The sequence below is a fragment of the Pinus tabuliformis genome, chromosome J, assembly GCF_031772625.1.
Source record: "Pinus tabuliformis cultivar Carrire ecotype Pingquan chromosome J, CPIR1, whole genome shotgun sequence".
NCBI lineage: Eukaryota > Viridiplantae > Streptophyta > Pinopsida > Pinales > Pinaceae > Pinus > Pinus tabuliformis.
The window spans coordinates 760,964,929-760,992,252 of NC_142295.1; positions in this window are offsets into that span (position 1 = coordinate 760,964,929).

Consider the following 27,324-nt stretch of genomic DNA (forward strand, 5'->3'; position numbering starts at 1 on the left):
CAAATATACAGAATGGTCATGGCTGGCACCATCGTTGATGAGGGGGCATCTGTGAGTATCCTTTCCTCTATTGCTTGGAAAGCGCTTGGTTCGCCATCGCTTTTGCCTGAAATTAGAAATCTGACAGGCTTCGATAAAGGAACCAGTCGACCTTTAGGGATCCTCCCCAATGTGCCCATAACATTGAAAGGGAAGACCATTCAAATGAACGTGATGGTCGTTCAAGGACCCTTGGATTATAACCTACTCCTTGGACGAGACTATATATATTGCATGGGAGCCATCGTCTCCTCACTCTTTAGAGTAATGTGTTTTCCGCACGAAGGAAGAATGGTCAAGCTCGTGGACCAGCTTTCATTTCCCGGATCATGCATCGCAAATAGTCATATACCATCCCTAAATGGTCTCTTCACGCAATAAATGTCTCAACCCACGGTCCGTCCTCCCGATGAGCGCGAGTAATTCGGAGGGATATGACTGGAACCCAGGGGGCATGCGTCCTGGTCTGCTTCGGCAGGAAAACTTTGGGTATAGGGTAGGTTTCCGCGGGAGAATATGACTAGTCCGTACCCCATCCGTGATTGGAAGAGGGGTTGTTCTAGAATAAGATTCTTTTGTCAAAGTTATGTGTTTGGCGCTCGTTGTCACTCACCTTTGTCTATCTCGGTAGACATCGCCGAAGAAGTGTTTTGTTTGCTGCGCAAATGAGACAATCTTTGGTAACCTGAGAGAGGTAGGCCTTTCCTGGTAGAACAAATGTTTTATCTACAAATTGAGGGGTAACCTTGAAATCGTACTTTATACCTGGGGGCATGCAAACCTTTTGGAGTGAAAGCAAGGGGCGGCTATTTATTTTTTTTAATTTTTAGGTCCTCCCTTTAAACCCGTAGGTCTAACCCTTTAAACTCGTAGGATTAGTCATTTCCGAACTTGCATAACGAAAGGATGCGGGGCATAGCTTTGTAAGGCGCAAGCTCCATAAAAAATGGCATCTTACATGAGACATTCTTATCATATGACTGGATTAATCGAGCAGTTTTAGCACATAGTTCATGCTCGTTAAAAAATAAACATAAGATTGAGCAGTTTTAGCACATAGTTCATGCTCGTTAAAAAATAAACATAAGATCGAGCAAGTGTTTCAACCCGCGTTTAAGCTCGTTAAAAAATGAACTATCCTCCGGTAAATAACCACCGTGAATGTAACATTATCAGCCATTAAAGCCTTGGTCGTGTTTGCACCGTCACCTCCACTTTTCCATTGGCCGATCATTCACCTCCACATGATTGTTTACCCATTTTGAGGAACAGCTGCGAAGAGTGATTTCACTAGCCATCCTTGTGACACTGCCATGCTTGGAAAATTCCAACCCTTACCTGGAATCAGCTGCTACCCATTTTATCACTCATTCCTCAAAAGATGAGTCTTCTTTAAGCTCTTTTCATTTGACTCGTAAAATATGAAAAGATTGCCGAGTTTTGGCCTTCCAGCTCGTTAAAACGACCGGAAGAGCTATCCCTCCTCTAGATTTTAATCTTTTTGGACCTGAGGGATTATTGCACAAAAATATCGAGCGCTTGTTTTGTTCGGCTCGTTAAAACTATCGAAAATTCATCCCTTCTGTATTGTTTTATACTTTTTCGGACTTAAGGGATTAGATGACGAAAAAGGAATTCCGGAGTTAACTTTACGTACCTTTTCAGAATCTCTAAAAATGAAAAGGACCGAGTTATCTTTTTCGTTAGACTCGTTAAAAGCATTAATAGCGACAAACTTGTCTTTAGAAGAGAACGAGTTTCACTATCGCTAGGCTCGTTAAAACATAGCGATGGGTTTGCCTGAAGGGCAAATTATAGAACAAGCATATGTTATCCTCCTCAAGCTTGACAAAAATAAAGAGGTACTGGTCAGCAATGACTGGGGAAAAATTGGGAAGAAACTCAAAGAACCTTTATTGGTAGCAAGTCGCTCTTGAGCATGACATTTCCACTCCGTGCCTGAGTCGGGTTGGGTTGTTTCATTCACCGGTCACATCACCATGGTCTCGCCATACCATCCACCTTTGGGGTAAATGCTACTAATCCATCATATAAGTGTCGCCGATATGTTCAAGAGAAGTCATCCAGAGAAGTCAACCGTGTCCCATCCACTACCATACATTATACTTCATTCTTTCATGACCGCCACCTTGAACCATATATCATCAGATCGTTTTCACCTCCATCAAAATCATTTGCTCTGTTCCATGTCACTGATGTGGGATACATTAAGGCCCTTCTTTGACAGATCGCTTCTTGTCGACATCAGCTCATTATCCAAGAAGTTGATCTAGGAACACCCCCCTCAGTACTTTGAAGCTTGCATGCCTCAATGGCAAGTTTCTCACTTCCAGCGACAGGTATACATCAATGACCTTCGACCGAAATATTTTGCGTGGTGTTCAACGCCAAGTCCTTTATTCACACCACGTGAATTGTACTGCAGTACCTTGAGGGTCATTATCATTATCGGTGATTCCTCTCGCGCTTGTTAACAGTTTACATCATTGACTGGTAATCAAGCGATGTCTTTCCATGTTCGACTTCAAAACATTTCTCACATGGATCGACTTGTACTTAGAGTGAAGATCGGACGAGATTGAAGACCCCGGATCTAGTTTCATCCATCCGGGCTGCGATATATATTCAGGAAAAAATAAAGACATTGACATGTACAGCATTGCAGAACAGATAATCATCCTACCAAAAGGATGATGATTTCATCAGAATCATCAATCTACCATCAGACGATTGTCTGTCCTATGTACATAAAAATGAATTTATGAAGCTGAGCATGGGAATGCCCGCCTCATCTAGATCATGAAAACAGTATGAAAAATAATGTATTGTATTGTATCTTATTACAGGTCTCCTCACAGCATTGAAAGAACTTCGGACCCTCCTAATAAAGCATTTCACCCGATAAACGGCCTCATACTTTAGGGGGCAACTGTTATAGACATTTTTGTGCCTTACAGCCTTGAGCATGAAATGTCCATAATCCAAGGGATCCAAAGTCCCTAAATGTGTTGTTCCTGCCCCTAAAGGAACAAGGTCAACCAATGACAGCTTCTCCCAGAAGTTCTCCACCAAAAACCACTCAGAACTAGTCAAATCAGGATCAATTCAGAAGCTCCACTAGCTGCCTGCGTTGCAAAGCACCCAAATACACTGGCTAGGTGCATTGCAATGCACTACCCAGGTGCGTTGAGAAGGAAATGACAAGTGGCAGAGTCATTCAATGAGGTGGAAAGACCATGGAAGCTTCCAGAATCTTCTCCAATGACACTTGCCTCACTGAATTCGACCAAGTGATGAGTAAGAGGCTCTCAGTCTCCAAGTGGAAGCAAGAACTGGCAGAGAGAAGCCACAAGTCAAAACATAAGTTGACTCATCCTCTCTGCTTACATCTATATATGGATCCCTCATCCCAGAGATCCAGAGGCTGGAATTTTGTACTTTGCAGAGAATTGTTGTTGGTTTGAGATTGAGATTAGTACATTGGGTGATTTATGCTTTGTTGGAGGAGAGGAAGGGATTCCTTTGCTGGGAGGTAGATGCTGGATCGGGACTCACTTGGTTGTATCTCCTCTTGGACTTTCTTATCATATCAATAAAATTATTTGAGTTTCTCCTACATGCTGTGTATCAATGATGTTTTTTTATATTTGCATGTTTAGCTTAATCTGATCCTGAGCTTTTTATGAATGTATATCTATATCTTCTTTTAGTTTCTCTCTCTTGTGATCTTGCAGGAATTCGGTGAAGCTGGGCTGGTAAGGGAGCAGGGAGCTGGGAGCTATTGAAGAGAGGAGCGATTGGATCAACAAACTAGCGAAAGACACAGGTTAGTTACATCCTTTCTCCTCATTTACATCTCATAAAGAAGAATACTCAAGTAGTTTTCCTTGTTTGTTGCCAAGGCACTATCACACCTTAGAGTGGGATAGGGGCATTCTGAATAGATACTTTTCCCAACAACAGGGTCGGGCCCTTAGCCTCCAAGGGCACACCGCTTTAGATTATTCCAGGATCAAAGATGGAACAGCAACCAGATTTCTATTAAAGCATCAAAGTAGAGTTACAGTGGATCACTTCTCAATGAGAGTCGATGATCAAAGTTTCAAATACAAAGGAAAATTACATAGAAAATAACAGCAGATCATCCCCCCGAGCTAGCAATGCTGCCCCTTTTTATAACAGCCGAGCGGAGATATCAATGATGGAAAAATAGTTAAGATAGCGATCCCTCAGGATCAAAGGATCCTGAGGGATTCACCAAACTGTTAATTCCTAGTTATCCATTTGTTTCCTTGCGCCGATTCGATATCTCCTTTTCCCTTCCTTGGCTGATACGCTTCAATTTGGATCGCCTTGTTTGCATGCGGTTTCTTGCCAAAGGGACAGCAGTTAACTTTGCCCTATCTTTTTCTTTGGGACGGCAATCTTTCTTTTTTCCCTTTTCCCGCATAAGAAATGGCAATTATTAGTAGTTTTGTGTTGCCTATAAATCCCATAGATTTTGTCATGATTTCTTATTATCTACCTAGTTCATGATGCAAAGAGGCTATGAGTTTTAAAGAAAAGATGACAAAATAATCAATAAAAACATACCTTCTTCAATACTCCACAGGAAGATTTGGATTATATTGGACTCTTTCCTCCATAGCATCTGGGTATATAGTTTTGGAACTAGATTGAGCTTCATTCCATAATAAGAACAACTTCATGTTTACCTTGGCAAGATTGGCTACATATAGATGCATCTTATGCCTTTTGATCTCCAAATCCTCTTTAATAATAACATGCTTCAAATTTCTCAAGTATTCTTGGATTTCCTGCTTGATAAAATTTCTTCCCCTTGTCTCTGCAAATGCTCCAACATAAGGAATCTTATGAGCTCTGACCAAGGATTCCAAACTGTGATACAACCTTTCATAGGAAGTTATAATGTTGGTCAAATATGTACCAAGCTATTTGTTACTCTGTAAAAGAATTCTCACCTCATCCTTTTCCATATCCACTTCTTTTCTTGTCTTTATGGCCAACTTTGATGGTGCATTATTGTACTTATTTCCCCATTCATGGATCATGCTAATGGTTTCTTTAATCTCTTTCAAATTCTCATGCGATCTCTTTGTATGTCATGTAAGGGCACCACCACCTTATGCAGAGTGGTAATATCTTCATAAATTTGTCTCATGGTGTCTTCCAATGATTGGATTTCATCATATATCATTGCTCATAGTTCCTCTAAGTGAAAATCAATGGAAGACAATATTTGGTTCTTGGCTTGGAGATGAATTCGTTGTCTTGCAATAGCTAGTTCCTTTGCCAATTTCTTATCCTCCTCCATTAAGAAATTTATATTTATTTTTGTAGTTGTTGCAAACGAAAAGTTTGTTACTACAATTGTCTTCGGATTCCTCCTAGTATCAATCAAAATCACCCTCTCTGTATGGATGGAAACAGGATGAAAAAGGTCATTAGGAAAATACTTTTGCCTTTCCTACACTATTCTATTCTTTAACTAATCAAAGTTAAGGATGGATATATCCATGACCATATCATAATCTGGAGGAGATATTCCCATTTCACTTAATGGGATGTGGCCACCTGTAAGAGGAGGTGAAGGCTGGTTGTTGTCTTATGTCAGCCTCTTGATTCTTCTCCTCCCACTTAACCTCCATGTCCTGGTACTATATTTTCTTCTCAATTTCTTGTGCAAATTTGTCATCCTACTTTTTCCTGCATTCTTCATCTTCCAATTGTTTCTGTTGTTCTTCCTTAAGTTTTTTCTATCTTTCTTCTTTTTATTCCTTCTTTCTCAATTTTTCATGTGCCTACATAGCTTCTATTCTTTCATTTCTTTCTCTTATTTGTGTATCCATTCGTCTTATTGCTTTCATTTTTCCTTCTGCCTCTTATCTTCTTCTTGTTGCCTCCTCTTTAATTCTTTTTTTTTCTCCTCTTCTCTGCTACAGTGGCCTCTCTCAAAATAATGGGATCCGCTTTGAACTTATGGATCTCCTCCGCTCCTGGATTATGCACATCTTTCCTCTTATACTTAACACTAAATAGAGTGGGAACTTCTTGTTTCTTTCCTTCCTAAGCAAAATCCTGCTCATGTATTGAACTAGAATGGCCTACCTCTTTTCCCAATGCATGTGGTCTGGAAACATTATAACAATTCATCATCTTCTCTTCCTATATCATGGAATAATACTGATAAGCCTAGGAAAAATGAAACTTAGCACAATGCCTTTTGCATACTCCTTTAGGATCATGCATGCGAAATCTCATCTCACCAAACATAAGGATTTGTATTTCTTCAACTTCTGCTTCTATGACCATTAAGCTCTTGAGCTCATAGGATCCCACTTGCAGAGGGAAGGAAGACAAAGGTGCCTTCTTATTCTTTTGTAACAACTGAGAAAGACTAAGTCTCAGTTACCGATCAAACGAGAAAGTGAACTGGTAACCATTTTTTTGAGGTAGCAAAAAATCACCCGATTTTGAAAAGTGGTGATGCCAAAATACACTTTTTTTTAGCATATTTTTGGCACTTTAAATTTTCTTATATATCAAGTATGAACATTGTTTTTTCGATGTTAGTGATTTTCATGCTGATTTTGAAAAGTGTTGATGCAACATCAGCACATTATTTTAAATGTTAGTGATTTTCATGCTGATTTTGAAAAGTGTTGATGCAATATCAACACATTTTTTTAGAGGGCTTATTTTTGACACTTTAAATTTTTTTATGTATAAGTGTGAACATTTTTTTTTAGTGATTTTCATCTTGATTTTGAAAAGTGTTGATAATCGTCAACCCTTTTTGTTGAGAAGGCTTAGTTTTTACACTTTAAATTTTCTAATGAATTAAGTGTGGATAATTTTTTTAAATGTTGGTGATTTTCATGTTAGTAATAAAACATAAAAATAATAATAATAAAAACATGACAAAAAAAAATCAAATACAAAAAAAAAATAAAAACAAAAAACAAAAAACAAAAAACTTATAAAAATGTGAAAAAAACCTTAAAACATAAAAATAAAACATAGAAGGTGACAAAAATAAAAATAATAAAAACATGTTAGTAATAAAAAAAAAAAAAAAAAAACAAAACAAAACAAAACAAAAAACAAACAAACAAACAAAAAAAAACAAAAACATAACAAATAAATAAAAATAAAAACATGACCAAAAAAAATAAAAAATAAAAAACATGACAATATATATATATATATATATATATATATATATATATATATATATATAACCAAAATTAACTCATAAAAAAAAAAAAAGTTGAATAAAAAATTAATGAAAAAAATTAAATATATATATATATATATAATTAAAATGGATTTCTTCAAAAAAATATATAGAATTTAAAGAAAAACAAATTGATACACACACACACAGATATATATATATATATATATATATATATATATATATATATATACATAAACATTTTTTTTAAGTTAAAAATAATAATAATAAAAAAAAACCTCATTACAAAAATAAAACTTAAAAAAATTACCCAAAAAAGAAACTTAAATTAAATAATTTAAATAAACAGAATTAAAAATAAAAAATAAAATAAAATAAAAATTTAAGAATTATTTTTTTTTAAATTAAAAATATAAAAATAAAGAAATAACATAAAAAAACACTATATATATATATATATATATAACAAAAAAAACAATATAAAAAAAAAGCAATTAAAACACAATTTAAAAAATAAAAACAATTAAAAAAACATATTCATATAAAATTCCCCCTCCTAGCTCCTCCTCACCACCATCCCGGCCTCCCCTTCCCTCACCTCCCTTGCCTCCCTGTCGTCGGCCCTCCCGTCTCTCCTCCCTCACCCGCCTCCCCCTACCACCCTTGGTCCTCCCGCTCCCTCCCTTCCCCTCTCGCCTCCCTCACCCACCTCCCCTCCCCCTCACTCCGCTCCCCCACCAAGTCCTCACCCCACTTCCCTCCCTCACTACCCTCCCTGTCACGCCCCTACACCTGCGGTAGTCTTCCAACTGCTTGTAGCAAGGTGCGGCACGACCGAACGCTTTCTTTTCACCAATACTAACATTTGTGGACTACGCCTACTTTCACATTAACATACTTAGCTTGTGTTTCGCAACCAAGTAAAATGCAATTATCCTTTATACTTAATGAAGCCCATACTCATTCATTATCATCATGCAATTATACCAAGAACAATAACAATTGCAACAAGTATAAAGGGGAGGGGCAACTCCCCGTAATGTGAGTCTGCCCGACAATATATTAAGAATATCAGTTTTACAATGTACAAGTGTGCCTTGCCAAACCAAGTCTACACTTAGCCAAATATTACAACCGAGAGGCAACCCTGCCTTTTACAATACATGTGCACCCTTGCACAAAGAGTAGTGCTCACCCGAGCCACTTAAATCCTCTTCACCAAGTCCTGCACAAATCTGCACATACACCGAACTCCGGGCACGCTTGCCCACACCTCAACCGGCACAAGATAACTCCAAAACCGCACCTAGATAGTGCGCATGAGCTATGCGCAGTTCCTATCAAACCTGCGCAGTTTTACCCCTTCTCTTATGCGTAGAGATGATGAGAAGTCGATTGTTGGAATGAGCTCTCAAGGCTCCACTCATATATACACAAACTAGCGTGGGTTTACATGGGGTGTGCAGCCCCTTGGCCGACCCCCAAAACCACTAACCATGCGCCCACAAGCTTTATTTACAAGTCGGCTTGCACACTTCTTAACATCGCATATATATGTAGTACGCTCAACACTTAGTCGCATAAGTGTTTTGCATATCATCACATATAACGTCACATTCCGTCGCACATATTGTCGCACTCTGTCGCACATTTTGTCCGCGCGCCCGTGCGCTCGCCCACGTGCACGACTTGCCGGTGCCCGTCGCACTAATCTCCCGAAGGTCTTACACTCCCACTCCCCCCCTTACCCCCCTCCCCTCCCCCCCCGAGCCCCCAGCCAAAGGCCAAGAGGCCGTAGGCCGATTCCAGGAATCGCCCTGCGGCCTCTTGGTCACTGGCTAAGGGCTCAGGCGGGGAGGGGAGGGGCGTAAGGGGGGGAGTGGGAAGGTAGTGAGGGAGGGAAGTGGGGTGAGGACTGGGTGGGGGAGCGGAGTGAGGGGGAGGGGAGGTGGGTGAGGGAGGCGAGAGGGGAAGGGAGGGAGGGGGAGGATAGTGAGGGACGGAAATGGGGTGAGGACTAGGTGGGGGAGCGGAGGGGGAAGGGGAGGAGGAGGGGGCTGCAGTGAGGGAGGGGTGTTGGGTGGGGAGAGGGAGATGGGAGGGACAGGAGGAGGAGAGGAGGTGGGTGAGGCAGGTGAGAGGGGAGCGGGTCGGGGTTATGGCATTTTGTAATTGTTTTTATTTTTTTTAATTGTTTTATTTTTTATTATTTTTAATTGTTTATTTATAATTTTTTATTTAATTTTTAAATTTAAATTTAATTTTTTTTTGTTTATTTTGTTTTTTATTTTATTTTGTATTTTAATTTTTATAATTTTTTTTTTATAATTTTTAAATTTAAATATTTTTTATTTTAAGTTTTAAATTTATTTTTTTAATTGTTTTGAATTTTTTTGTTTTTGTTTTTATTTTTTGATAATTATTTAACATTTTTAAAATGATATTTTTATTTTTTATATTTTTTATAACTTAAAAAATGGTATTTTTTAAATTTTTATTTATATTTTCTTATATTATATATATTTTTTATTTTTTTGTTTGTTTATTTTTTATATTTTAATATTTATTTTTTGTTTTATTTTTTTATTAAAATTTTTCATTTTTACAAGTTAATTTTGATTTTTTTATTTTTTTTAACATTTTTATGGTTTTTTTTTGTTTTTTTTGTTTTTGTATATATTTTATAAAATTTAATTTATTTTTTGTCTTGAATCATCCCCTTACCACCCCTGGCCAATTGGGCCTCAAGGTCGCCAGGGAATATTTTTTTTTTCAAGTTTTTAATTTTTTTTAATGTTGTATTTTATTTTTGTATTTTTTTATAATTTTTATAATTTATAATTTTAATTTTTTTACTTGGTTTTTATTTTATTTTACTCATCTTTTTTTAAATTTTACATGGTATGGTTAATATTTTTTACATTTTTTTTTTTGCTCGTTATTATTATTATTTTTTTTTTCAATATTTGATTTTTTTTTTCTTATGTATCTTATATATATATATAATTTTTTTTTGTAGAGTATGTGTCGATGCTTGTCCAGCAACCCGATCCCACTATGGGCAATTTGATAGTTGATTTTAAATTTTTCATTATAATGAATCGAGTCTGGCCCACAATATGTTAAGTTCATGGTTGGTCTTTAAGTTTTCATTACAATGGGTTGAGCTCACCTACACTGTGTGTCAATTTGGTAATTGATTTTTAATTTTTTTTCCCAATGTATCAAGTTGTGTTAGGCTAAGATTTCAAAATTGCTATACATTTAGCATTTAAAAAAAATTACTCTTGGTATAATAACTCTTTCACTCAGGTGTTCATTTTTAAAGTTTTTTTAGTCATAATTTTTTTCCATAATGTCATGCTTAAAATATTTTGAAAAATTAAGATTGTTTTGTAGTCATAATCTTTGGTTTTAATTCCATGGTTGAAAAATTGTCAAGATTTTTAATGTTTTTCTAAGTCGTGATATTTTATCTTTAATGTTATGGCTAAAAACAATTATAAATATTTTTTCTAAGCATCATACTTCAAAATTGTGGAATTTTAAGCTTTTTCAAAGAAGTGATATTTTAAATTTAATGTCATGCTTAAAAATCGTTGGAATTTGAAGGGTTTTCAAAGACATGATATTTTATCATTAATATCATGCTTGAAAATCATTGGACATTTAAAGTTTTTTAGAGTCACGATATTTTGTTTTTAACGTCATTACTAAAAAGTGTTGAAAATGTACCCTAAAAATAAATAAAAATAAAAAAAAATAAAAAATTCCGGCATCAACACTTTTCGATTTCAAGTTGTTTTTTGCACTAATCAAAAAAAAAAAAAAAAACAATATTCCGGCATCAACACTTTTCGATTTCAAGGTGTTTTTTGCACCAAACAAAATGGCTTTTATTGTTTTTTACTGTTATTTTAAAAAAAAAATTACAATTTACTTAAAAAAAAACACACTTGTTGCACTAACCCATAATTATTTTTTAATTAACCCCTGGTTTAACATTAATTAAACCTGAGTTAATTCGGCAGTAAATTTTGCAGTCCACCAATTTTGGCCCTTCCACCAATTTTAGCGGGCTTAACTGGAATTCCTCCAATTTTGGAGGAGGGTTTTTAGGGAAAAACTGTTTGAGTCATAACTGGAGCATTTTTCGACCAAATTGAGCTCAGGAAAAGGCGTTCCTAGATGATATCAACATTATCAACACAATAGAATATGTTTCAGAGGTAGGGAGGCACTTCTTTACGTGATTTTTCCACGTTGAAGTTTAAGGAAACCTAGAACCACCAGAAGAGGAGGTCAAGCCCGGAACAACTGTAGTCCATTTTCAGAGTTTTGAAATTCCTCTTTGGGGTTTTTACATGCTCTGAGTCCATTGAAGTAAGTTTCAGGAGCTGTAGAGCATTGTAAACTATAATTTTTTCCATTTTGAGCAAATACAGAGGCCCAAGCCATAGAAGCTGGACCAAGGAAATGTAGCCCAAGAGGGGTGAACTCCTTTATCAAAACGCTATGTTAAGTATTTTTCTTGATAGTTTGTTGTTAATTTATGTGTTGTTTTTCAACACTTATCTTTCATGTTATTATTCTCATGATTCTAACATAGAACTTGACATAAATTTACCTGTTTTGATTCACAAACACCTAAGAAAACCTATGCACATGAAGCAATGGAAAAGCATTTGTTTTTAAATCTGAAGTTGAAATTAGCACAGAAAAACTAACATTCAGCTATAGATCAAGTTGGTATCAGAGCCAAAGGTTTATTTGCTTGATTGCTTGAGATTTGTGTAAGGATAATTAACAGTGTGCAAGTTTATGTGATGGCAGCTTCAACAAGTGATGTTTCTAATCCATCTTCCTTAGCAAGATTCTTTGATAAAGAGATGTTGCAAGAGTTTATCATCATGAGAGATATGATGCAAGAGTTGTGTGAAGATAGGAAGGAGAAAACTATACTTCAAGACAATTTGATGGCCATGAAGGAGGAGAAGCAAGAGCTTCTTGAAAAGATGCATGAGATGGAGATTTTACTTTATGATGCCAAGGAAACCCTAGCCAAGTATGTGCATGAAGATGAGGTATGAAATTCAATTTCCTCTCGAAATGAATGTTTTGGCACTGTTGAAAGACACACTAGAGGAATGGGGTCCAAATTATTGATGAATATGGGCTATGAAGGTAAAGGGTTAGGCAAACATGCACAAGGCATAGTTGAGCCAATTGTTGTTGAGGAAAGGCCTAGGTATTTAGGTTTTGGTTATGGAAAATATGATGGAGAATGCTCCAAAGCCAAGGAGGCATGTGAAGGGGTTCCAAGAAGGACTTTCACTACATGTTCATTACCGCAAGATTTTGCAGTTTGTGTTCATGAGGAATGCAAAAGTTTTATACCCACTTTGCAAGAAGATGCTCATAAGCATGCAACTAGTGGAAAAGGAAAACTAGAGGATGTTGAAATCTCTAAGGAAATTGAAACCATTGTTGGTATCTTGAAGAGAGCCACTACCTCATCAAATTCACCTCCTCAAGAAGGTGACAAAGGTGAATGTGCAAGGTATAAATCTGTCTTTAATCAAGTTTCTTTTGATTATGATAAACATGGTAAATCTTCACATAAGAATTGGAGAGAATTTACATGTTCTTTTTGTGGTTTGAATAACCATAATGTTTCAAGATGTTGGAAGATGTTGGAAGAAAATGGCCACAACAGGAAAGTTTCAAAACAAAAGAGATAGAAAATAAGAGGTTGATTGGATAATGGAAACCATGTTGCAAAGAAGATGCAATTGTTTTGCACTCATTGCCATAAGAAAGGTCATCTCATAGACAAATGTTGGACTTTGTATCCAACAACTCATCCATGACATTTGAAAAAGGTGGAGAGAGATTTTGGTAAAGATGGAAAAGAAGATTCCATAATTGATGTGTGTAAAAATGATTCACAAGATGAAGTGCAGCTGAAAGAAGCACTATGGAAATGGTTTGGTAAGAGGTGGTTTGATTTCTTTACCCAATAAGGCTTACATTTCTTTTGTTGATAGATGAAATTCTTTGCCTTAAAAATGTATTTCTTTTCCTTATGAATGCATTACTTTTCTGTTAAAAGGATGTTGCAACCTGTATGATGAAAGATGTTGAAAGAGGAGTTATGTTTGACTCACTTAAATGAAGCAAAGAAGGTAATTTTTGGTTACAAGTTTGTATGTGAATGCATTTCTTTTTAATACATTCTTGATGTTGCATATTTTCGCCTGGAAAGTGTGTGAAAGTGGGGTATGTTACTCACTTCATTTGCAGAAAATTTGTCCATTCAGCTCTTATGTACCCATATATGTTTTTGGGATTATTGTACTTGTGATTATACTTGAGGGAGAGTTGAAGAATTGTACACATACATGAGAGTTTGTGTGTGTGAACAGTGGAATTGTTGCTAGTTTCATTGTGTTTGGATACATGCATGAGTGTCAAATTGTGTCGATTGTTGTCACATGTATGTCATATCGACTTGGAAGAGTTGATTTTATCTCCAAAGATGAAAGGGAGTTGTTGACGTATTATTGCATGAGATGTGAAATTCTTGTTGTTTATGCAAAGAATCGTCAAGTTGTTGTACATGCTTATGTTTGGCTCTCAAGTCAAGTTAGTTGCTTGAAGAAGTATGTTTTGTCGATGATGTTTTGTCGACTTGTGTTAGTCGATGGTTTGTACACCAAGATGCAAGAGTACATGGAAATGTTACATGATGTGACAATTGTTTCTTTGAAGGAGCAAAATAAGAGGTCGTCGATTTGCATTTCTTGCATAATGTGTTTTTCCATTTAATGGTTGTATTTGTGACAAGATGTCATAGGATTTTGGAAGGTCCATTCTTGAGCAAGATTCTCATGCTTAGTCTTCATTCTCAAATCATGACATGAGTAGCATGTTGAATTGGAGGATGATAGAGACAAGAAGTGAAAGTGGACGAGATGCCAAAAATTTGCAGCCATTGTAGACCGTTGTATGTGTTGACGCCAAGATTCTCAGTGGGAAGGCTATCAGATTGTATCAGTTTTCCAAGCACCGAGGGATCGATGTGGTACAACAAAGGTATTTTGCAGCCAGAAAGTGTCCAGCAAGTGTTGGATTGGGTCAGCAGCAAAAGGAGAACAATGGTTGAGGGACATAGCCATTTGCAATGCAAGGCATGTCAGTGTACCCAAGTGGTTGTCATGGAGACTTTTCAAGTATAATCAGTTGATAGAACTTGGGAAAGAGAAGAGTATTCATCTCTCATCAGATAACTAGCTTTTGTGGGTCCAAAATCCTATCAGTGGGAAGGAGTGATCAAAATCTAGATTAGGGGCAAGAATTAGCTCAAAAATCAAAGTTCTCGAAATCACTCAAAAGCTAAACGACCGTGTTCATCTCGGAAAAATGATCCCAATGCAACTCATTTCGTTCAAAATAGCGTTCGTATGAGGAAGTTAGAGCTTGCAGACCATTCCACCAAACATGCAAAATTTTGGTATAGGCTGACTGGGATGCTGATTGGGCATCTGTACATCCTAGTCAAAAAGGAGAATATTTCTTGGAATACTCCATGGATTATTCCCAGGATATTTCCATACAGGTGGACGAGTCATATTGCAGTAAGTGGCATCTTGTTATTGGGTCTGCGTGGTCAAGGTGGACCAATTAGAAGGCAACATGTGGCAAGCCTAGAGGTCATCACGTGCCCCTACAATGGTATGTCAAAATTTTTATGGAGGCACCGGGGTTCGACCTCGCAACCTCCCCTCTGCAAAACAAATATCTTAACCATCTCCGCTACATGTTAGTTCTTAACCATATACAGTTTCCGCATATATTTATTGTTTAACTGTTTCAGAGTTTGGGTAAACCGTTGGCGGTTACCGCTAACCCAAACCATAACATATGACCGTTAAACATTTCCAAATGGTGGACAACACACAACCTTAAATCATGACCGTGAAGGTTAAATACCATCCCTGTGAATTCTCTAGGGAATATGTTACGGTTAACGTTTACACCGGCGGAGAATGCAATACAACGAAACTGTTAACATTTAATGCATACATGTGACCACCACCATAAAGACCATCGGGGTAATGGTTAATGGAACCGCGCTTAATGCGCAAACCCATAATTAATTTTTAATGAGTTAATTCGGCGGTAAATTTGGCAGTCCACCAATTTCGTCCCTTCCACCAATTTTAGCAGGCTTAACTAGAGTTCCCCCAGTTTTGGAGGAGGATTTCTAGGGAAAACCTGTTTGAGTCATAACTAGAGCATTTTTTGACCAAATTGAGCTCAAGAAAAGGTTTTCCTAGATGATTTCAACATTCTGAACACAATGCAATAGGTTTCAGAGGTAGGGAGGCAATTTTTTATGTGATTTTTCCACGCTGAAGTTTAAGGAAGCCTAAGGCCATCAGAAGAGGAGGTCAAGCCCAGAGCAGTTGTAGTCCATTTGCAGAGTTTGGAAAGTAATATTTGGGGTTTTTACATGCTCTGAGTCTATTGAAGTAGGTTTCAGGAGCTATAGAGCATTCTAAACTATATTTTTTTCTGTTTTGAGCAAATATAGAGGCCCAAGCCATGGAAGTTGGACCAAGGAGATGTAGCCCAAGAGGGGTGAAATCCTTTATCAAAACAATGTATTAAGTGTTTTTCTTGATGGCTTTCAGTTCATTTACTTGTTTTTGTTCAATAGTTGTCTTTAATTTTATTCTTCTCATGATTCTAACGTAAAAATTGACATAAATTTACCTGTTTTGATTCACAAACACCCAAGAAAACCTATGCACATGAAGCAATGGAAAAGAATTTGTTCTTAAATCTGAAGTTGAAATTAGCACAGTAAAACTAGCATTCAGCTAGAGATCATGCAAGGTGCTTCTTCTTCAAATATCATCTGATTCAAAACCTTGAAGAAATGCTCAACAAGTTTCTCATACATTCCCTTGTAATTGTACTCTAACAACAATTTACAATACACATGGACAGGAAGCACTCTTGGGGTCCACCTCCAACATAGACCCAGGAATTCATGGTGAGCACATATTCCATCCAGTAAGTAGAAAGACATGTAAAATTGTGGTTTCTTTCCTTGAGGTATGTTTTTTGCCTTATTCAAATTGATATGTAGCTGTTGGGATAATATAGGTGACCAATTGAATATATTCCCTTATGTGATAATTGAATACAACATATAGATCCATCCTTCAAGAAAATATTTGGTATTCCTCTGTCCATATACTCGATAGCACATAACCATCAAGTATTGGTACACTATTCTAAGAGACTTGGTTTTGTAAGTATTACCAGCTTTTGGCGAAATTTGGTTGGTTCCTTCCACCATGACTTGATCATTTCTTTGGTATTCAAATAACTCTAAGTGTCATAGAATCGAGAATCTAGGTGCTCCTTGATCTTGGGCACGTTGTAAATCAAGTGAATGTCATGTGGTTGATAGGAGCCAAGTTTTTTCCCACCGACATTGTTTAATGACATGCTCTTGCTGTCTAGACCCTCCAATATCCATTTGATAGCATTTGCACATGGTAGTACTAGATATTTGCAGGCCACCTTATGGAACCCTAATCGTTGGATGTTCACATATACTTCCCTACCCTCCATATATTTTTGAACTCTTTTTAAGTGAATGCATATTTGATGGTGATCCATGTGACAATAGAATCCTTTTCAATGAAGCATTAGGTATCCGACAAGATAGGAACTCATATCAAGGTATTGTCAATGACCTCTTAAGTACTGCTCTTTCTGACCCCCATTGATGATCCCTGCTGTGGAGGCATATTTATATTGGATGATGAAAGACTAATTTTCCTTTGACTTGCATTACCTAGTGAACAAGATGCACTCATGGCGATATCAAGTTAGTTCTACAAGAGATCAACTAAAAAATCTTTTTACAAGAAGAAGATGGTCACTAAGAAAATGGATTGCACAATGTTAGGCACAAAAGGGATAGAATGAGAACTACAAATGTGAATTGTGTAGCTCCTGGAGGAAGATTGCGTTGTTCTAGTTCGCAAGGGAGATGTATGTACACGTGATCGACAAAAATGTATAGTTTCTTCTAAGAGAGAGGGGGGGACTATACTACACATTGTGTAGTTGCAGCTATGAGGGAGGCCTCACTACTTCTTGTGATTGTGCAATGCGTAGTTTCATAGGTCAATGACTATGCATTGTGTAGTGGAAATTGGCAAGGAGAGGCCATTGCTGGAAAGAATTGTGCAATGCACAATTGAGGAGGGGAGAAAGACCCAAGAATTGCACAATTTTTGTTGGAAGAATGACATACTCTAGATCTATTACTGAAGAGAGGAAGGGTGTAGGTCATCCCAAAATCATTCAAACCAGTCACTAACATAGAGCAAATAAAATAGTGAAACGAGAAAGACATTCATGCATAAATACACCCAACAACAATAATTACTAGTAGACAAAAAGACTAGGAACACAATGTGACACTTTAAAAGAAGATCAAAAGACTAAAACGACACTTTTAGAAGTTAACAATAATACAAACACCACTTATTACAAGAAGAATAAGGGAAAACAACTCTTGCAAACAAAAAAGTGACAAAAGAAAAAGAAAAAGTGGCAAAAAGCGACACTTGAGAAACTTACCTGGAAAAGCAGCATAAATGGAATCCAAAGTTCCTCGTGCTCGTGAGAATGGTTGGAGCTCCAATGGAAAGTGTGAGAATGATCTCTATGATACTTTCTTATATAGATTAACACTCATGATATTAGGGTTAGGGTTTCAGGTTCGAATGCTTAAAATCAAACAACCACCTCTAGTTAATTCACACATGTCAAAAGGTCAAAAATAGAAACTTGTGCCACACTGCTCGATAGGAATGCGCACCTCCTATTTTATAGGAGTGCACAATTGGATATTCTTGAGGACTTAATAGTTCACTGGCTAAAGGGACTGCACATTTTACTATGACAAGGGACCATGCAATTCTGTTTCGTAGTGGATTGCACAGTTTTCTCTCACAAGGTGATTGTGTAGTTTGCTTTCACAATAGTTGCATGCCTCAAGGATTGTGTTGATTAGTCTCACAAGGTGATTGCATAGTTTCTTGTGATAAAATTACTCAATTTTTCAAGGCAAGGCATGTAACCAATGTTGATCAGGTAAGGGTTAGCTTGTTCTCAATAAGTGTTTTCTTGTCTTCAGAAGTTGATCAACTATTGTTGACAAGAGCTAACTATCATCATAGAAGTAGAGTCAAGACATCACAATCCTAACACAAAATAATAATCCATTGCAACTGTTAATAAATAAGAATAACACTTGACACAAGTTGAAATGATAGTTCTTATGATAAAAGTTAGGCTCCAAAATCAATGCATGGGAAACAATTTGGAGGGGGTTTGTAGCAGCGACAACACTTGGGGACGCACTAGAAGAACTCTAGATTCTTTTCTTGGGTCTAACTTGACGTGTCAAGTCTAGTCCTTCAAGAAGTATCGATCCATCCCATTGATCACCATATTTTCTTTACTTAGCTCGATTAAATATATAGTTTCTTTTGTTCCTTTCACTGGCCAAACACTTTCATAAGCAAGTCAAACCTCAATTTTTTCGATTAGGGGTTAGGAGTATATAAGAACATGAGTGTAAGATGTCATATTAGTAATATCATCTTTGGTGTTGATGCGCTACCAGCATGCCTTTTCAGTACCCCTATGGAGTCATTTCAAGGAATCACAAGCATCACTTTGCTACCAACAAGTTTTTTCAGTACCCGAGTGAAGTTGCTTGCTTCACATCTCTACGCAGGAAGCCTTTCTATTCTTTCATCCATTGTTTATTTTATAACTTTATGGTCTTTGGAATTTTTTCTACATTTATATCACCACAGGCAGAAGAAGGATCTTGAATTATTGAGAGCAAGAGAGGTTTTTCTTTGTTTTACATAGACTCTTAAACATATACCTATGAAGTAAGTTATCTCACTTAAATTTCCTCCTTTCCCTTCTCTATCGACTGGGATGACATTTTAAAACCAACCAAATATAACAAGGCCGACTTAAGGGAGAAGATCCTATTAAAGATACGAGCATCATAGATCTACTAAGGTTTTATTTGAGAAATAAACGTATTTTCCATCTAAGCATCATGGACTAAAAGATGCAAGGCCCATGCAAAGAAGGGGATTGATAGTTAACCAAGTGTTAATAGTTACCCAATGTCCTCTTGAACTTTTCCATGCATATTCGAAACCAAACTAGATAGCTTCATACAAATCTTATTAAGCACAAAGTAAAAAAAACCACTAAAAGAATGGCAATCAAAACAAACAAGAAAGAAAATAAACTAATCCCACTCCTAAACTAACAAAGGAGAGGTTATGCTTATGTTAAATGAAATTTCCAATGCAACTAACGAAGAAATTCCTCACCTATACAGGCGATGGAATGAGCAATAAGAAATATCATCAAATGAAGCACAAAAAGAGAAAGATAAACTGATATAGCACGCACCAAGACTTAAAGTCCAGGAACAATAACATAAAAGTATGATAAGAAAGTTTATGCTAAACAATTTGCAAACATGTTTAGATGATCGCACACACTTCGACAGCTTCTAAGGAAGTACATTCATTCAAACTTTCAATTTTGGAAAACAATAAGAAAGATTGAAGCTTGTTTTTAACAACCCTGGTTAAATATCCATGTAAAAATATATAATACCACGGTCGATGGGACATGTGTTCCAAGCTGAATGTTGGGAAAAACATCCTAGTGTGGGTGTTCACTTCGATTATTATGGCTAGAGGAAATTGGCAAAGGCAAAGGCAAAGCCTTTGGAAAGGAAAAATGGTAGTTTTGGCACATTTATTTATGAAAATAAAGGAAATTAGGAGAAAATAAAGGTGAAAGGTCATGGGTTGCATGTGAGGAGGAAATTGAAGGAAATGAAGGAAATAGAGGTCTCATTGATAAAAAAGCTTCTGAGCATCAGTTGGCAAGATTTGTTCAATTCAGTTTTGGAGCTCTCTCATTATTCTCTCTCTCTCACTCTTGGACACTTAGATTTTTCTTGGAGCACTTTGGCATTGGAGCAATAACGGAAAAGAAGGCAAGAGGAAGGGAATATCAAGCAAGGAAGAGCATGATCAAGAAGATACAATAGGATTCTTTGTAGGTATCGATTTGCATGTGTGATTTCATTGCTATATTTAGCATGCATGGTATTGCATGTGGTTATTTGTTGTTATGGCATGGTTTTTGCCAGGTGTGACAACATTTTCAGCCTAGCCTTGCCATTTCTGGATAGCCATCATGCGATGGGGTTCTCATTTTTTGGTTGAGATGGATTTCCAGATGGATTCGAAGTTGAGTGAGGTGGATCTCCGAAAGAAAGAACACATGGCCTAGTGATCCTTGAACCAAACTGTGGATTGTGGTAAAGCTGTTGGCCTAGTGACCCCTGAAACGGATTGTGGGTTGCAGTTAATCTAGGTATTGTGTGTCTCGATGAGCCTAGAAATCCTTGACCAGTTAATGGAAGGATATACGGTAAATCCTAGAGGTGGTTTCCCTTGACTAGGCCTAGGAATCCTTGTCGGTGAATGGCAGTGTATACAACAAATCCTAGAGGGTGGTGTCTCGGTTTAGGGCCTAGTGATCCATGGATTGGACTGTGGATTGTGGAAAATCCTGAGAGACTAGGATATAGGAAAATTCATCACAGTGTAGGTGGAGAAATATGATGATATCCATGCTTGTTTTGGCCTAGTGATTTGGTGGAGATCATGGCACAACCTGTTAATACATGTTTATTGTTTGGCCTAGTGATCCGGGATGGATTGCGGTAAAGCCTAGTTTTTATTGATGAGGGCGAGGTGGTTTAGCCTCGAGATGCCCTGGTTGGTTCTTTTTGTTTTAGCCCCACATTCATGCTTGGAATATGGCATGGGGGTGAATGGCTAAAGAGATATTTGGCTCAGCCATTCTATGGTCAGGTGGAACAAGGTAGTCCCATACCGGGTTGGATTTTTAATCATTAATATGAGGTTATTTCTCCTTGTTAATATATGAGTATTACACTAGTTTATATGTGGATCACATGGTTTTGATTTCCTTAGTTTTTATGTTGCTATTATGTTGGTTATGTATATGTTTTATGATAGTGGCTATGTATGGCTCTCATCATGTTTTTACTTGTAAATGAATGAACAATGTATCTATGACCTAATAGATGATAATGAAACTAATGATATAAGGGAACAATACTTCTTAGAAATTCTCAGATAAGTATGAGACCCCTATGCTTAAATTTGTTGTTTACACCTATAGATAATTTACATATTTGTGATATGTTTGACGAAATTCTTTTCATGGCTAGTAGGGATCCAGAAAAGGGCTTGTTCAAGTGATTGCATTTGTTTCATCATTCCCTTGTTATCTTTCTCTTATGAAGGTGTCATTTAATTATGAGCAGTGAACTAGGCTCTGGGCCTAAAAAGGTGGCTCAAATCCTGGGTACTTTGGCATAGCACTGAGAAAAATAACCCCTAGACATTGGCATGCCATGTTGTGGAAGCATCCAAAGAGATATGGACATTGGCATGCCCAGACCATGGGAGATTTCAAGGGTTAATTAGTCAAAAAAACTCAGTGGGACTCAGGGGCTGCTTACCTAAGAGGTGGGGATGGTTCCTGAGAGTCTTATTGTTGTTGTGGAAGGTCTGTATGGTGTGTTTCCATCAATTCCACTTCCTTAACGTGAATTAGGATTTTGAATCATATCATAGTAGCCTTTTGTCACATGTTTACCCCAGTTGGTCAGTTACTTGGGTAGATGTGGGAGGAGGGTGTTACATTGTTACTAGCAAATGGGCTTGCCAGATAAGATTCTTCTAGCCATTCAATGATTAAATTATGATAATAAGGTGAAGAATATTGACATGAAAAGAAGAAATCATTTTGAATATGTTCAAACAATTCATGAGGATTCTCCCATGGTAAAGAATTGATCTAATCAAGTTCAGAACACTTACCAAGATTGTGAGATCCTGACATAACCATCAGTGAAGGTTGAAGTGCCTCGACTTCATAACAAGTTTCTAAACTATAAAATGGTGAATCATCAAACACTGGTGGCTTGGAAATATTGATAGATGAAGATACAAAATCATTACCAGATGTATCAAGGAACACATTAAGAAAGCCACTAACTAGATCAGATTTAACATTCAAGTCCATGGAATCTTCCTGATTGGATGAATCAAAAGAAGGATTTGCTTGAGTACAAGGAGTTGCAAACTTTGCTTCTTCACACACTAAAGGTGAGGAATAAAATGTTGCTAATAATACTTGGGGGGGGGGGGGGGGGTGGGGGGGGTGAATCAGTATTTACAAATCAATAAATTTTTCCATTTCATAATCAAATTTATATACGCTACTTCAGTTAAAGGGAACTCGCATGTGCACGCAACTGTTCTTAAGGAAACCAACGTATATCCAGTGAACTTATGATTTAGTTAATTTATCATATGTTGATCTTTAATTAGTTCATCAGTACTTTATTAAACATTAAACAGTAACCACGTGCAGTAATAACAAAATATACCATCACACATAAGCAACACACATGAACACCAAGATTTAACGTGGAAACCCAATGTGGGAGAAAAACCACCTGTTGTTGTTGTCTCTGACTTCTTTTAATATAAAGAATAATCTATTTACAATCTTGTACTAGTGCAGACTCATACTAGTACGTAGGCACCCACCCGCAGAAGGCTACAACCTTCTCTCCTTTTCTATCTTCCACTGGAAGGGAGCTACAACCCCCTGGCTCTTGTACTAGCCGATATGTTTACCAATACGTAGGTGTCGGCCTACAGAAGGCTCCAACCTTCACTCATTCTCTAGCTATTGTTGGAAGGGACCTCCAACCCCATGATCTAATCACCATCCACTACTGGCAGGAAGCTTCGACTTCCTCACTGAAGGCGCCAAGTATCGTCTAGGGAACACGTTTCATAAATTTTCATATTGGATACTCCTGGTACACATCAATACAATATGAAGGACACGTTTCATCAAATTTTCACACTGGACCCATCAGTAACATTGAAGCTCAAAATCAATCACCAATGCAATACAACAATCAAATACAATCTGCATCAACCAATCATTGAAACTCAATCATAAATATTTGATATAACTGAAACCCAATCATCACTTTTTGAATCAACTAATCATTGAAACAATCACTGAACCTCTAACAACTGAATCAAACAATCACTGAACCTCTGACACAACTAAATCAAACAATCACTGAACCTCTGACACAATTGAATCAAACAATCACTAAACCTATGACACAACTGAATCAAACAATCACTGAACCTCTAACACAACTGAATCAACTATTCGTTCAAAATCCAATCAACCGATACTTAATCAAAATACAACCAATCAACTGGAACAGTTAGATCACTATTACCAAAACACATATCTAAACCCAGAAAACTGCATCAACAACCAGAACCAACTGTAACCTCAAAAATCATGTGTGAGAATGTATATGCTAGTTTAGTGAAGACAACCTACGTCTATACACTACTTCCTTTAACCCAACCTACGTATACCTTTAAAATTATTGAGTCATAAAACTTCTGAATCAAAACTGTACCAACCAATGACATTCTAAAGATCTATTGTCATATTACAGAGTTCTAAACAGATATCAGCAAGGATCACCCTTCTTTCTCAATCAATCAATCAACTAGACTTAATCTACTTATACAATCAATTTTACTTTCAAATCTAATGAAGACATCATTGAAAAACAATAGTAAAACAACAACACTGATCAAATAGATCAATCATCCCTGAACAACAAGATTTTCTTCTGCATATGCTACTTGGAAGTGTCGAACCAGCATGTATATGCACCTTGACCAAGGTGAATCAACGTATAGATATGAAAATATGAACTTATAACTTTGCAGCTATTCCAGACTTTAGATATACCCATATCATAGCATTTAAAGGAAAAAACATTTGTTAGCACTCAAATCTAGCCTATCCATTATTAGATCACATAATGATAAGTTATTATGATCTTGATCCATCATTAGATGTCATCCATCATCAAACACTCAGGTGCATACTTAGTCCAGATCAAACAAAGCATCAGAAACCCATAACATGCATAATTTCTTTTGATATAACACTTCATAAGATATTCATTACTTGTACACTTAACCCTTTGATCTTCTCCTCCTTATATAGTTTTAGCCTTTCTCAATACGTGGGACCAAAACAACACTTAGAAACTGTGGTATTCGTGTACGAGATCAAGTAACCATTATTCCGGTCAATAATGTGGGCTAATACCATGGTATGTACCCTTGGTATTCTTTCACCTTAATTTCCTTAATTTTCCATCCCATACACACTTTTCCTCTTATGAAAGTGCGTGCATATGTACATGCTCTTTTTGTATAGTGAACCCGCATATACAACTTAACATACCTAAAAGCATTCCTTTTCTTCAATTTCTTGATTCTGATCTGTAGTCCTTTGTTCCATCATCCTTTTCTTCTGTACCATTACTCTGTTACCTCTTAATAGACCTATTATAATGTGATTTTCCATTGTATATTACTTCTGAACTGATTCCTTTGAATTGCCCTGCATTTTGTCACATCTGTAAACACAACTGCCATGCATTCTGTCACATCTTGTTTATACTTTTATCAATTAGTTCATTCATCAAAGAACAATTGTTATCAAGGAAAACACACACTAACAATATCCTTGTATCAAACCTTTGACCATTATTATGTTCCATCATTTTGTCACCTCTAATCTATCCTGTAGATTCATCTAGTTACCATATACTTGTTCTGCTACAAGTGGGTTTCCATCAAGTACAACACATGCATCATAATGCCAACAATCTCCCCCTTTGGACTTGATGGAAACTACTTTGGTGTTTGATCACCACAACCTGTAAATAACATCAAGCTACTCTCCAAACACCAAGCTACTCTCCCCCTTTGACATCAAGGGCAAAGGGTTGACTAACCAATGTTAAATGAAGACTTCCATATTTGAACAGCTGAATATGAACATTGATCATGCTCCCCCTAGGCACATGCTAAATTCTCTAATCAAACTCCCCCTTAGTACATGTTGAGATGCATTATATTGTCCATGCTCCCCTTGAGCATATGCAGAGTCTGTAGAAATATTTTTAAAAAATAACATGACTCTATAACTCAACTATGTGAGTATGACCTTCCTATCACTAATGAATCATACATACATCAATCACCCATCCAAGTGGGGATACACCAAATTTGACTCATCCACCCAACCAAGTGGGTTTACATATTTGACATGATTTTAAAAATCCATGCATGACTGAATATGACAATTATTACATCATTGGTATTTACATGACCTTTACATAAAATGATATACATGACATTTATAACAAATACCAAAGATCTAAACAAGACCATGATAGTTATCAGCAACTATCATACACCATATATGATATGCACCATAAGCATATGTCAACAGCATCCAGAACAGCAACATGTATATGTCCATCATCAGTTTGCAAGATAAGCCAATGTACCTTTAATATCATCAACCTGTGACAAAGTATGTCATATATAGGTACCAACTCATCTTCTTGATCTTATCAAGATCACCTTGCTCCATAACCTTCCATGAATCAACTAAGCATATGTCATATTTCCAAGCAGTAATACAAAACCATTCACATCATATCATATATATATGTGAAACCACCATAGTCATCATCTATGACCATAATATCATCATTTTCGTAACAAGAACTGCATGATATTTCCATAACTACCCTCAATATATCAACCATGTATCTTCACTAGGGAATTTTCCGATATCCACATCTAATAAGCATCAACCATGATAACCAAACCTATCATCATAAAGTAAGAAGTCATCATCATTATGTGACTAAGAAAGTCATGTCTCCAAATAACCATGTCTTCAAATAGATATGTCTTCATGAAACCTACAATAACACCATTTTCTTGGCCAACCAACATTATTTACCAATGTGTAATTTAAGTAATCATCCATGTATTAGCATAATATGTATCCATCATAGAGATAGAAATATGTATCTAGCAAACCATGAGCTCATAGTCATTTTTCAAGCTTTCTTGATACCATCAACAACAACAATCCTCAACCATGTGAGAGCCAATAACTATAGGAATCCTCATCCATAACTGCACCATATGAAGTTTATGCATCTTTGAAGGCATGATGACAGCAGCATAAAAGAAATGACACTTATCAAATAATGATTTTGTGTACTCAAGCTTTGTTCTTCTCGTTGTCCTTATGAAGATCACCATGTAAGAAACATGCCACATGCATCATCAAAAGAATCATCTGAATCATCCATAAATCTAATCTGAATAACAACTATGTGGCTCAAGCAATATAAGTATCATCTGAGATTTCATCATAGGCAACTCATGATTGCAGCATAGCATGATGTATCATTTAAACACTTCAACAACATAAGCATCCTCACCATTGATAAGAATCGTTATGTACCAAATACTTCTAAACATAATGCCAACAATGCATTATTAGAAGCATAGCATATTCTCCCCTTGAACCTGTGCCAACTGTTCACTGTTAGATCTAATCATTGCATATATTAGTAAGAATCATCAAGGCATCATCATCAACTAGTTATACATCAAGTCATCAACAACTTATGAGGGTCAAAATCACTTCTAAGTAACATCCACAAACTATAGTCATCAATCATCTAGACATAAAAGATAATTGATAATTGTTTGAACCATATTAGACCCCTTTTCTTGAGTCTGTCCCACTGCTTCTTCATCAAACCAACATATACACGATTGTGCAGCTTCTAACTCGCGTATATATGTGACTTGTCTTCATGATAACTGCATATGAGAATTAGAACACTGAACATTCATACTTTTAGT